This window comes from Cardiocondyla obscurior, linkage group LG27 (genome assembly GCF_019399895.1).
Source record: "Cardiocondyla obscurior isolate alpha-2009 linkage group LG27, Cobs3.1, whole genome shotgun sequence".
NCBI classification, from domain to species: domain Eukaryota; kingdom Metazoa; phylum Arthropoda; class Insecta; order Hymenoptera; family Formicidae; genus Cardiocondyla; species Cardiocondyla obscurior.
The window spans coordinates 1,636,630-1,651,013 of NC_091890.1; the positions used below are offsets into that span (position 1 = coordinate 1,636,630).

General features: G+C 44.6%; 1 protein-coding gene across 1 annotated transcript in view; it reads right to left on the minus strand.

Annotated features, from left to right (window-relative positions):
* Positions 1 to 14,363, minus strand: part of LOC139112208 (solute carrier family 7 member 14) — a 58,537-nt gene extending 44,174 nt beyond the window's left edge. The window contains exons 1-3 of the mRNA XM_070673073.1: positions 14,265 to 14,363; positions 14,072 to 14,174; positions 9,330 to 9,562 (exon numbers count right to left, since the gene is read on the minus strand). The gene's annotated coding sequence lies outside the window, so the exon portion shown is untranslated. The remainder of the gene's footprint in view (positions 1 to 9,329; positions 9,563 to 14,071; positions 14,175 to 14,264) is intronic.
* Positions 14,364 to 14,384: the final 21 nt, after the last annotated feature.

Here is a 14,384-nt window from a genome sequence, read left to right on the forward strand (position 1 = left end):
CTAAGGTAATTATATCAATTGTCTTATTGCAAACAGAGCCGCGGGCGTATCAGGCTGCGTATTATCTCCGCGCAAATTGAATAATGCGTCAGAGGGTCCGGTAATTATTTCTAATTAATGCCTCTTCGAATCGAGCCACTTCATACATCGTTGTTAATTGCAGACGCCAGCGAACGTCGATCAACTCGGAGCACACCGCCGCGGCGGGTATTTGATGTCGCGCAAACTAATATTATTTGTATATACATTAGAGACATTTCTGCCGGAGCTGCGCGCAGCCCGCGCCACGTTCGTTCATCATCGAGACAAGCGTGTGTATCTTTATTCAACCCGTCGGAGTATATCCACACGAGGTACCCCGCAATACTCGCTAGTTTACGTCACGCCGGAAAAGACATTTGCGAACGAAATTCCACGCGAGAGAAATAATAAAGAAAACGACGTATAAAAAGCAAAAAGGGAACCCGACGAATGTGTGAGCACGTAAAGCCGGTGGTATAGTAAATAAGTAACCGACGCCCATTTCAGCCGCATGAGCTCGAAGCGGTCTGTTACCGTCAATTATTAATCGAAAACATGCTGAAAATGGTGGTGCTTTATTCGCGCTAATGCCGGTCTTCAGCTGATTCCGTATCGATTCGCCAGGCCGATTCGTTTTGTAATACATAAATACGGGACGTACGACAAGAAGGCGCGATTAATAATTCACAACCGTAAGCACGAATATCCGGCCGCACACGCGGGGATGCTCGCGGCAAGATTGAAATCTCACTCGACAAGCGTAATTTAATAATGCGAGCGATAGAAGCGAATCAATTTCGATTCGCTGCGTCGAGGCTATTCAAGCCGCGATAAAATAAAGAACGACTTCGCGCTGAATGCTCGTCCCTTCCTCACTTTAACATTAATTTACTCTGATAAATCGCGCCCGTGCAATACTTAATTATTGAAAAGTGATCAGTCATCTCGTTACGGCCCCGAGATATTTCTCGCATTTAACGTCGAAAGACGTATCCGTCGCCGGGATGACGGCTGCACTGCCGTTCAACGTCATTTAATTAATCCGATACTGAGGCTGCCAATCGTCAATCAGGCTTTCCCTTTGTGAGGTGAGTTTCGGAGACAAGTTAATTAACGAGTGCCCTATATATAATATTGATTCGATTTGTCATCAATACTTGTTGTTCTCATAATTGCAACGTAGAGAGAAATATTTCCCGCGCAGCGCCCTTTAATCTCCGCGGCTTTGTAATTTTAGCTCCAGCGTTCCTGCCGAAGGAGTGCTTTTTTTTTTTTTTATTTTTAAAATTGTGACAGGACTTCTAAAAGTGGCTAGAAGTGAACCGCTTCGATAAGAAGCGAGGAAAATCTCCCGGCGGGATAAAATACGGCAATCGGAACCCGCGGGGCTGGGACACGCGTGTCTTATCGCAGCGTGATACGCATACTTGGCAAAGTAAGCAGACCGTCGTTAACGTAAGCAGGATCCCCAGGGAATGAGCAACGTACGTAGGTGTAACTGGGTCGAACATTCGCCCGAGCGATTTTCGATATCTGATACCGCTCCGGCGAGAGACTCTGCGCGGAAACACATTTGTACACAAAGCAACAGGCGTTTTTACAAATCGCCTCCCCCGCAAAATCTTCGGGAAGTCCTGCCGCCGTCGCGCATGAAAAACGTCGTTAGCGCTTCCGCGTAATTATTTTCCCCTTCGCCCCCCGTTCTCCCTCACGTTTTGTTCCCGCTAATTACCCCCCGACGTAGTTTTATTTTATCTTTTTGCACCCGGCAAAAATCGCGCGTCTCTCTCTCGCGTTTGTTTAACGTCGAATTTTCCAGCGGCCGTCGCGAGCTCGGCGGGTTGATAATTAATAGAGCTCGCATTCGCGAAGGCGGTCCCTCACGACGCTCGAGTTCGGTAATCATAATGCGATTGACAGCGCTGGGAAGTAGCGACGTCCCTCAACGCGTATGCACGTTACGTATAATCGCGGAGGGATCGGCAACGGTCAGCAATTAAAGACGCTAACTACCATCGGATAGGCGATAACCTCGGGATTCATTACCTTTCCTCATGCACATACCGTCGAACGAACTAGGTCGTGTATGTATCACGGAGAGAGAAGCCCGTTTCTAAAAATGTCGATATTTGAAAAGAACATCCCTCAAAATCGATCTGGCGGATGAATAAGAGATTCGCTTCCCTCCCAAAAAAAAAGAAAAAAAAAAATTAAAAACCCGAAAAAGCAGCGTCCTCCAACCGAGTCTCAAACTTTCGCACGTTCGCTCGTCACCGTCTTATTTCCATCGTCGGCGCCGCGCGAGATAATACTTAACAACCGCAATTATTTCGTCACACGTGCGATTCGTTAATGATTTACGGACTGGTGAATTTTTAAAGGCTCGCGAGGTGCGCGTGATTTCACGTTCCACATTACGGTGCCGTTTTAAGACGCGCCCTCGTGCAAATTTAATTGTTAAATCGAGCAGTTCGGCGGTACGTAGAGTACGCCGCAGCGACGATTGACGCTTTGTGTTTCGGTGTCACTTCGAATTTCAAACGTCACCCGATGGGAACGCGGCCCGCATCGGATTAACGCGCTTTTACAAAGGGCGGAAAAGGCAATGGGGCGCCGAATGCCCGTCCCGGTGCGGACTTGTTGATTTTCGGTGGCGAGACAGGCCGCCGTGGACGACGTTCAACCGGTATGCAAATGCGGAACGTTTAACGACGCGAGGAACTACAGACTGCAGCGCGGAATGATAGCGTTACGGCATCGTACATTACGCCAGAACGAGTTAATCAATACGCCGCCGCGACAAAATTCTACGGTTGTTCACCTTTTAACGCGTCCCGCCGCGCGGACGATCGTTTCCCGACATTCGCGGCATGACGCGCGAGTTAATTAAAGTATATAAGAAAGAAATTAGTTTAAGCAACGTTCGAGGTTCTCGCTTTCCTCGAAAAGAACGTCTGCCGTTTCGTCCCGCCGGCGATAAAAGATTCAGATATGAATTAAGATTTGTAGACGTTAACGAACGTCTTATTTTCCCGCTAAAGAGAACTTTAACGTAATAAAATTTTAAAATTAAACCTTTATTTTTTTATTACTTCTAAATATAAATTAGAGTGCGACATTTAAAAAAATATGTTTTTAAAACGCGAAAGAGTCGAGTCCGTCAGATTACAAATCGATTTACCTTTGTTTCATAAAAATTAACTCGCGTATGATTAATAATTTTTCTCTTTAAAAAAAAAAAAAATACCTCATAAAAAGTGATTCCTTTCAGAATACTTTTTTTAAAACCGCTGCGCAAGACTTCCTCCTCAAGATGTCAGCGGGGAAGTTCAAAGGTTAATCGGGAAGACATGTGGAATTAAATTTTCGCGGACGAAAGACGAAGGACGTGTAAAGGTTCGCAGGCATAAATTTCCACGCGCGCGCGGAAAGCGCGCGAGGGCGTTATTATTCCTCGTCGTGCCTCGTTCATGCATTAGCGCATTAATATTGCTAATCGATTCGATATCGCAGTCATAATGGTGCCGCGTATAATGCGCGCGGCGTTTACGGGCATTTCCGCGAGAATTATTGTTGCCTGTCAATTAATAATCGAGAGGCACCGATGAAATCTGAGAGGCGGGCACTCCGCGCGACCGATGTGTGTATGGCTGCTTCCCTCATCGAGAAGGGAGGCCTTACAACGCAACCCTGAACCCGCGAGATCGATCCCGACGTCAACGCGAAACGGAGACGCGGTGGAGACGCGTGAAATTTTATTAAGGAACTATCGCGAGGCCGTGTCGCTCGCGAGATTTATCGCGACCGCCGGACAATAAATCAACCCCTTAAACAGACACACGATTACTCGGCCATCACCCGCGTGCTCGAGAGATTAAGAAGATATCCAGAACTTAAGCGCGTCTTCATTGAACTTCGCGCCTCCTCTCCTCGAACATCCGCCCGCGTCTCGGAGCCGCGAGTATTAAACGCCCGCCGACAGGCGTAATAAACGATGCCCGCGGAAGAAGCTGCTTTGCAACTGTTGTAAAAATCGTCAATCTGATTAGAGGGATACCTTTCAGATTGAGTCAAAATTAAAAACGTAGCCTATGACGGCCAAAATCTAATTAATCGAATTAATTAAACTGCAGGCTACTCTTTTAGATCGCCGTGGAGGAATCGCGCCGTGCACGCAGGCCCGAAATTCGCCGGTGTCGCGATTAATATATTTTCACGCTGTGCGCGACGCTGATTTTTACGGAGCTCGCTTTTAGATGTGTTCGCCGTTATCGAACGATTTCTCATCAGAACCGCACGTCGCGAGGAGTATAGGATCGTATCTTCGTATACCTTCGTATATTAATAGCTCGCGATATCGAGTTATCATTGCCCCGTCCGCCTTTCTCCTTATTTTACTCGGCCGCGCTATTTTCAGGCGAACGCTAAAGACGACGCGAACCGAGCGAAATTGGGTCAAGTACGAAGCACGTCACGTCACGTCACGTTCGAGCCGATGTGTACCGCGGCTGCTACGTACGCGGGAATTAAACGGCCCGATAAAACGCAGCTAGAACGTGGAGGAGAAGTCGAGACCGGTCCATCTTTGTCGCGACGTAAGCGGGGCCGAATTCCGCACGTGATTTCGGTTTACGCTTGGCCGAGCGGTAACTATGTTAATACAACGGAGCAGAAACATACGTGAACGTATGAGAGAGAGAGAATTATATTTTATTTTTTTAAGCTTTATTATAAATTAAATTCTTTTTTTTTTTTATGCATGTGAATCTGACTGTCTTGTGTTTCTGAAATTATTGAAACACTGCTTTTCATTTACGTCAAAATTATTTTTAAAAAATTTGTTTGCGATGTCACTCTAAATTTATTGCAATAATTGTTAAAGGATGATGTCACGGTTGAAAATTATCTGAACTTTGATCGAAATAGAAAGCAGCGTTTCATTCTACCGCGACAAGATTAACGAAAGCGTGACTGTCGCTGAATTATAACACAGCAAGCAGAACGGGGAAGTAAGTAGTAGAGGTACGCGATAACGCAGACTCACTGTGCGTACAATCGTCGATGGAGATAATCAAGCTTCGCGGACGCCACGGGGCATATCTAAATTATTAGTTCGAGACAGCGGCAAATATACCGTAATGGCGATTTAATTTCAAGCGTTCTACGGCTTCCACATTAATGTAATTGCGGGATCGTTATTAAAACGCGTCGCGCCAAAGCGCTATTGTATTTTTTTTTCTCTTTCTTTTTTTTTTTTTTCCGTAATGTATCACGTGTAGCCGCGCGTATATTCTATAAAATAATCACCAGACATGTGGAACTATTACGAAAGCGCCGTAAGTTAATAATATCCACGTAACGTCGTTCCCGAAGAGCTCCTTAAACGACATAAAATATTGGGGGGACCTAAAGGTCGCGGGTGGAGGCGGCGTAAATATTTCACGACGCATGTTTACGACGTATGTAAGTAACGACACGCAGTTTCGAAGGCCGGAGATACGCAAAATGTACGCGAGAACTTTCTTTGGTACGTGCCGATGCGTTTCCGCCGTACGAAATAAATATATTTTATTTTATTCCCGAACGTCTTTCTGTTGGAGGCGACAGTTATGGCTGCGCCGTGAAATCTATCTCACATGTGTTACCGTACCTTCCGACACGGGGCGGACAATGCATCCGCTTTCAGCACATGTCAATATGTCTGAAGGGTGAAAAGGGGGTGGACACGATTCTCGCGATCTTAGGGAGCTTGTCAGTGGCGAAAGTCAGCGATTCGGCTGACAGATGATACATAACCCTTGGAAAGAAATCTATCGAGTTGAGCGAGGAAACCGTGCGACGAGATCTCAACATAATTCGAACTGTTTCAACGATTACAATTAATTTTAATACCGTCAATTAATCTTCAAATAATTACAGATAATATTTTTTTAATTAAAAAAAATTGCAGAGTAATTATTTCTTTTCTTTTTTTTTTTTTAATCCTTTAAACTCTATCTGTTTCAGAGATTTTCCGAAAATAAAAATGAAACATTCCCGTGGGAATAAGAATCGCGGGTGTTACAACTGAATTCAATTAGCTCCACGTATGAGTGGCCACGATTTCTTTTTCATCTACTTGGTGGAATGAGAAAACACCGACAGCGCAATTAAGTAAACGAGGTAAAGAGGCCGGCTTTTTATTACCGACAAAATGGAGAAAGGTTTACTCATTCGCGGCGAATGTTCTACAAGTTGGAGGGAAGACGTTTGAAAAATACAGAGAATAATTCTCGCGCCGCACGATCAGCCGGCTCGTTTGTACATTCATAATACCTTAATGAACGTTTAATAGCGGCAGCTTCCAGATGTTATTCGAACAAACTTTATTCCCCGCGATGACCGGGATTTAAATTTTCAGATATTCTCGTCGAGATAAGTTACACATTATCGATTAATCCTCTAATGCTTCTTGAATATACGAACCCTCGCTCGACGCTTCATCAAATCTTCTTTATAGTAACGCAACGTAAATTAAAACAATACGGAATACGGCGTACGTTTGTTACGAAAATTACGGTGAGCGATATACCTCGACGTTTGTCATATTTTGCGCAAACACGTTTAGAACAATTATTAATTATTTTACCCAGATGAACGCGCTAATTCGCAAAACAAACACCACTTTTCGATCCCTCAATAGTTGTTACTGACCCAATTAACTTTTGTACCGCTCAAAGTCGGCACTGTTTTCCCGCGGGTGGTATTCCGAATTACCCCACAAATTAGCTCGCAATTTTAATCAGGAGGTCATACTTGCAGAAGTTCCGTAATACTTTTCGAGCAATAAAACGTTAGTGTCGAAACAGATACCACCGACGGTGTCAAAAAAAAAAAATAAAAAAAATAAAAATAAAAATAAAAGAACAAAGCGCGACTTAACAATGGCTTTGTCGGTTTCAACTACGCAAAAAGAGAATCTGCATTTTCGTCGATCGCACGAGTGCGATCCTGAATGTTACACGCGGTTGAAACTCGTTAAAATCGCGGGGGTGAGGAAGGGTAATAATTTTGTTTTGAGCCTGGCGTTGCGAGCGTCGTTACAAATATCTCTCTCTCTCTCTCTTCATCTCTCGTCGCAGTTGCGAACGATGAATAATTTAATCTCGCACTCCCCTGGAGCTTCGGGGGCTTCGAAATCCTGCGCAGAGTTGCACGCACGTCGTGCAGTGCGTCGCGCGGATTTCGCGTATTCATGAAAGGGAATATTTAACGCGTCCCGTGGGTGTATCCGGATTTTCGCGCGAATGCGATCATCGTCATCGTCATTCGGTCTACTCTCGTACTTCGCTGCTGAACATAAGCCTGTCGTAGACTCTTTTTTTTCCTTCACCGCAATTTTGTGCCTCCCTTCATCCAGTTTACGCGCACGCGGTCTATATAATCCGCGACTTGCGGCAATAACGAGGGAAAAATACGCGGCGAGAAGCGCGGAAACGCGGAGAGCACCGTCAGCTGGCCGTTACGTTGTTCGCACAATCACGCGATTATTGATGCCGACCATTCTTAGCGTGACGAGGGCGAGAGTGATTCATCGACGGGACACGTTCGCGCGGCGGACGACGCGCGTGGAATTCCTCACGGTAAAGGTGAGAGTGCGCCTCGGTATTTTTAGGCCCTCTCGGAGCCTTTGCGCGACCAAGCCGTCGGGAAGTAGTTTCTCTAAAGTGAAAATAAAAAAAAAAAAAACCTAAAGGCGAGAAATGGGCCGCTTGCCGGCTCGTCGCCCAAGGTGCCTCGGGTTGATAAGCAATCGCGAGAACCACGTTTGCTCGCTACTTGGCCTCCGCAAACTATCTCGTTAATCAATTATTTTATAATAAATTAAAACGAATTTGTTTGGCGAATGACGTTTAGACTTAACGTCTGATAACAGAAAGATAAGTTCTCTTGAATTTGAATGAACGTGAAAGTTTTATTGTTTAATTGCACTCTGGGAAGTTCGCTCGCGGAAAGTCGTTTATTTCCTGATCATTCGTAACGTGAAAATGTTTGCACCTCGACACGTTTCGATTAAAAAAACAAAAAAATAAATAAAAAAGAGAAAGAGAGAGAGAGAGAACTGAATGTTAATTGGGAATCTGCCATTAAGGTTTAACTCGGATACTCGTGCTTTTATTTTTACGTATTTTACTACATTAACACCTGTCGATCTGCTTTCATCGAAAGCACATTGTGCTCGCAAGTAAAAGAAGTCGCTTGTCCCTACGTTTCTTTTGTCGTTCGCATATTTGCTGGCGTTTCTCCAGTCAACCCCGCAATAAGAGAGCAATAAGAGGACTTGATCAAACAATTTTTACGGCTTCACCGCGAATTTGTCCTGTCAATCCACGATTGAAGACCCTGTGCTTTGTTTTCTTCTACGTTGCTTTTTCTATCGATCAAAGTCTTTCGCGTAAAAAAAAAAAAAAAAAAATATGTGCTCTACCGACAATTATGATAAAATAACATTTTAAAGTAAATTTTCACGCGCAACAAACGAGATGTAAATTCTGCATGTTAAATCGACGACAACAATTCAGCAAAAAATGATAAAACGTCAATATTTAACGATAATATGGTGTATAATTGAAACTTTTAATATTTTATTGGCAATTAAATTTGTGCAAATAAATAAATGTTGAAAATTCGCGGAGTGTAATATCAGACAAATTATTAGTAAATTAAATTTTGTCTATTGTCTAAGAGAATAATATAAAGTGTAACGAAAATATATTTTCTCGTCGAAGAAAACAAGCTCAAGTTCAACCAAAATTTTATCACTTAAATGTGACAAGTGTCGAGGAGTTTATTTTATATTATAGATACTTCAAAACTCGGCAGGTTATCACGTCTGTCTAACACCGTGTGTGAAAATCATTCGACGACAATAGTTGCTTTCCATTTACATATCAAAACTCATATAACCCAGCCGTTCTATCTTCCCGCGATAAATAATAAAGATAAACTGATGTGAGAATAATCCGAAGTTTAGCGTAAATGGAAAGCAGCAAATTAATGAACTAGAAGAGACATGAAGATATGATTTCAAGCGAGGAATCGTAACATAAACTGGTTTACACCCCGAATGAGATATCACGTTCGCGCACGAGCGACATGTAAGTCGAGATGTAAGCTTGCGGATCGAACGGCCCGATTAATTACTTCGGTTTCCGGTTATCGATGAGCTTCGGTTTCAACCGGCCAATTAACTTTCCGGCCCGCGGTCGCAAGGATCGAAAAAGCATGCAATCGCGCGAGAAGAAGAGAGTTGACATGTGTCATCTTACCTTGCTTTGTCTGCCTTATCCCGTCTCGTCGCAGAGATCACTGTCCCACCTCCCTCGACGAGCGGCACAAAGAATCACAGTTCACGATAAAAGATATGCACGACGGCGGCGACACGTAGCTCGCTCGCGATCATCCGCCGGAGGAAATATCTCTCCCTTTCCTTTTTCTCCCACGAGCTCTGTCGAACCACTTCTTCCGGAACTTCTCTCAGGAAATCTCACTGTTCCGACAGCTTCGGGCCGGAAACAGAAACATTCACGGCGACGATAATAACGGTGACGATGACGGGGCCAAGTATACTCACACGTCTCGCGTTGCGCATGTGTATACATATATCTACCTATCTATCTAGCTATCCATCTACCTATATTTTATATATATCTTTGTATACGCGTCTCAATGGGACTCGTAACATTTCCTCCTCCTCCCCTTTTCTCTCCTTTTCTCCATGTACGCTCGTTAAACTCGCTGCGCGACAAACTCTCCTTCTCGCAATCCGCCTTCCGCCCTCACGCGACTTCACCCTGTTCTCGCAGAGCCCCCCGTTTCCCGCACTTTCTGCAACTAGGATAAAATGATATGTATACGTTCGCAACGGCGATCTCCGAAAACCGCACCACTGTCCTCGCGTTCACTTCGCCCGGCGATCGGCAGCGTCTGATCTCACCACCTCCGTGTTATCAGTCTGTCCCGTTGTCTCACTTTCCTCCCTTGTGCTCCGTTTCTCACTCACTCACTCACTCACTCTCTGTCTCTCTCCTCTCTTTCTCTTTTTCTCTCGCTCTCGCCTTGCTCTCGACGAAGACCCGTTGCACGCCTCACCACCCCCGGACAACAACCGTTACTCACTATTGTCTTTTACTTGACTTAAACTAGGAATATGCTCCCGGGGCGCACGGCTGATATTTCTACCCTCGCACGACTATCCCGTGTGCGCTCCAACCCAAGTCATATTTTAAGCACGACAACGCACGGGTGGCGGTGCTACCTTTGGCTACCGTTGGGGTTACACTCTCTGCCTCTCACGCTGCTGCCTCCCTCTTGCGCCCCGGTCAGCCGCGACGCTCCCCACCCCGTCGGAGGCATCCCCACGCACGCCGCTCGCCCTTGACGTGCCACCCTGTCCGACAGTGACGTCTCACGAAGATCCAACGCAGACCCTCCGACGAGACTACGCGTCGTCTCTACCCTCGTCCTCTACCGCTAAACGCTTTCGGCTTTGTTGACAAACCTCGCATGACATCAAAACACTAACGTGTCTCGTGTATGTTATACTATGTATTTGAAAGAAAAAAATACCTCTGATTGCACGAGTATTGTGTCGAATTCAAAACTGAAAGAGTTGGGAAAAAATTTGCGGCTTCCTATCTTTCTTACTTTCACTCATTCGCGTGTAAAAAAAATACGCACACTTTGAGAGACGCGATATTATTATTACTTTTCATTCTTGGTTTGATTAAAATAGTACAGTAGTATAAAAAATAATTTTATAAGTCTCGGAAAGGTTTTTTTAATCAAAGTTAAATTTAAAAAGTTAAAAACAAAAGAGTGATTCATGAATTATTCATTGTACAAGTTAATAAAAAATAGTGAATGCCAGTTTCAATAAGCACGGCGATCGGAGATTAAGCTACTTGTGTGTAATTTTTTTATCTTTGTATTATTAATTCTCAATCAACCCCCATTGCTGTCCGGGTTCTCGCACGCGATCGCGACGTCCCTAGCCACCCCTTATTCGCCGTTCGGAAAATCGCGCAGTGACGGAATTTTGTTGCAAGGTTCCGTGCCACTGGAACACTTTCACGATGATCTTTACGTGCTTCGCTAAATATTACGAGCCTAACACTTATACACGTTCAACTTTAATAAGTTTAAAGTGCGTGGCACGAGAAAAACTATCATGCATCGTGGAAGTTTTAAAGTTCTACTCGGCGAAGGTTTTCCCGGTATCGCGACAACCCCTATCACTTGCGACGCCCTTGAAATTATAACAATTCATCCCCGTCGAGAGACAGTAACGTAGCCGGAGTTTACGCCGACTTTTTAGGGAATAATTATTAAATTAATGATATTCGCGTCACCGTTGTGAAGTCGAAGTCAATACGCTTAAAGAATCTAATTTAGCGTCGGAATTAATTACGTAAGTCTACAATAAAACGTCGGAAATAAATAATTAATAAATAATCACACGTATAATTCGCGAAGTGTAATTATTCAAATCGCGATTACGACGGATTGATGTTTACTCCTTTGCAAATCAGGTACAACTTTCCCTCCACGTTTTCGCGTATTATCGCAGGAGAAAGAGAGAGGAGACCGTCGAGTAAGTTATCAAAGTTACGACAGTTCTTATTAACGCCTCGGGCTCGAGAAAATTTGTAAGCGCCGTGCTTCGTGGGGCAGTTTTTTGCGCCCGTTACCAGCCGGTCACGCCGCGTTTTCCCACCCCCCCGCCCTGTACGGTCGATCGGCGATAACGTCGGCATTGTTGCGATACGTCACTGACCGCCACCCCTACGCGGAAATACCCTTTCTCCGTCCGTCGTTTTTCCTACCTTTCGCGCGACCCCCCGCAGTCCCTCGTGATCCCCGCATCATCCCTCTTGAACGAGGCTCAATGGTAACCGCAGACTACTTATGGCATCTAAACGCCCGATGCCTAGAGCGACGTGTCTGACCGATAGGTGAATGGACAGAAGCCGTCTCTATCCCACGGCAAGCGCCACACCGCTAAATCATGCATACCGAGACCGTCTCGGGGATGCCGCGTCGCGTGACGTCGCACGGAGCTTGAAGAAATTAAGGGAATCCGAGCTCGATCGAGCCATCGATCCCTCTGGATCCGCCGATTTCCTCCACGCTATCGCGACATCGCGGACCGAGGGGGATAATTTTAAAGAAACGTACGTTCCCTCGCAAGTGTTCTGGATCCGTGTAAATATCGCGACGATCATTCCACGCGGACTTTTATTTATTTCTACGACACATTAGCGTTAACTAACATTTACGGCAACGATCCCGCGTGTATTACCGTATCGCGGAAAAAAAAAAACAACTGCTATTAAAAAAGAAAAAGAAAGAAAAAAGAAAAGAAATAAAGCAACCCGCAAGAACAGCAACTCTCTTGGCGGTTCTTGGGCCATTCGAGCTCGTACGATCGCGGAAATTGTGCGTTTACCGGAAGTCACATATTACAAAAGTGTAGACCGCGGGGAAAGGAGGCGGAGGGGGGCCCAACGGAAGGGGCGCGAAAGAGGGAGTATCGCGGGCGGCTTATCCCTCCGCGTCCCTTGAACGCGAGTTTTCATGAGCTAACTCCCCCACTCGGGGGTTCGTTTCCCTACCCGGCGGCCGAGGGATTCTCCTATTGACGTACCGGCACCCTCCGACCCAACTCCGTGAACCTCTCGCCCACGTCCGCCCCCACGCGCCACCACCGCCATCCCTTTACCGCTCTATAGCACGGTCTGACGTAACGCGACGTTACGTCAGACCACCCTCGCACCCGCTGCTGCAACGGGTGGTCTCCGGACACTCGCACTCTCTCGCCAGTAATTCTTCTCTTTCTTGTTCTCCCATCTCTCTCTTTCTCTCGCTCTCTTTCTCCTATTCTCTATCTATTTTTTCCTCTTCGTTTCTCCCTCGCTCTCTCTCTTTTCGTTTTAGCGTTATGGCATTTCTTATCGGCGCAACGCGGTGCTTCTTTATAATCACAAACCCCGCCTTCGCGACGGTACTTTCGCGGCTGAAACACGATTTCTTTAAAGAAAAAAAAACCCCGTTAGATAGGACGTTAGGCAGCGAGAGGGTGAGAAGGAAACTCCTTCGTCGCGAGGCGCTATGGGAATCGCTTTTCACGGATCGATTTAAAATCCTGTTTCCCGTTGTATCGTCTTTCTTTTTTTTTTTTTTAATTCGCTGTGCTCTATCGCATGCAGATCCTTCGGTTTTAATTTAAAAATAAAAGAAGAAAAAAAGAGAATAGATTTTTCTACAAGTGTGTTAAATATCTCGACGGCGACTTGTTACGTGCAGTTTAATTCGCAATCGTACTTTACATGATTGCGTCTTTCAGGACGAACCCCGTAGTTCCAGAAGACGGCGAGCGGCAGTTAAAAGGCTCTGCTCTCTGGCTTTTGTATGGTTAGTGACGATGACAATGTAATCATTGTAGAAGACAAAGAAAGAGCGAGAGAGAAAGACGATCCGAAGGGGGAAGAAAAAGGGGAGAGAATTCCAAGAAAGTGTCTTATTCCACGTAGGGTACTTATGGAATAGTCGATTTTACGTTAATGAATTCTTAGAATGACCTTAAGTAAATACGCAATAAAAAGTAATTTATCTAAATGTACAAAATACATCTTTCGCTGGCGTGCAACTGCTACTTTACCTCAAAATATATTCTACGGTTCTTAAAATATATACGTACGAAATGTAATCTATTTCTATTTCTTCCGGTATTATAATTAACTATTTTTATATTCGTATCTACGTGGCTTTTAAATTTAGTATTTTAATCGTTTGAGATAATTATATTTCAAGCAACAATAAATCAATGCTTTTAATCAATATGCTTAATTAATTGTAAGCGCTAATTATATTTCAAAAGTAAAAATTCCGCCTTTTTTTATAAATTAGTTGTTTCAATTTTTTGATCAATTAACCTATCAGGTAATTATGTGACTATCTTTATCTATTTAAAACAGAAAAAAGGGATAAAAAAAGATGCATAATTGCTCACCGAAAAGATGAAACAGCCTACCCTCCGGAGGACGATACCGACGATACTAAGCTCGGGTCCGTGGGTTCGCCAAGCCCAAATGATTGCACGGGATCAGTCATCTCTGCGAGAAATTCAATAAAACAATTAATAAATAGTCGAAGAAATGAACGATTGTACGAATCTCTTGATCAAGCAAAGTAAGAAATCAAACCTTCAAACCGTATCGTTGGCGTCATCTAACCTTGTAGTTCCGAAACCAGTCGAGGCACGTAGCCGGTCCAACAACGACGAAATCTACAAACGCTACGTATTAAATCGTGTTCGGCGGAAT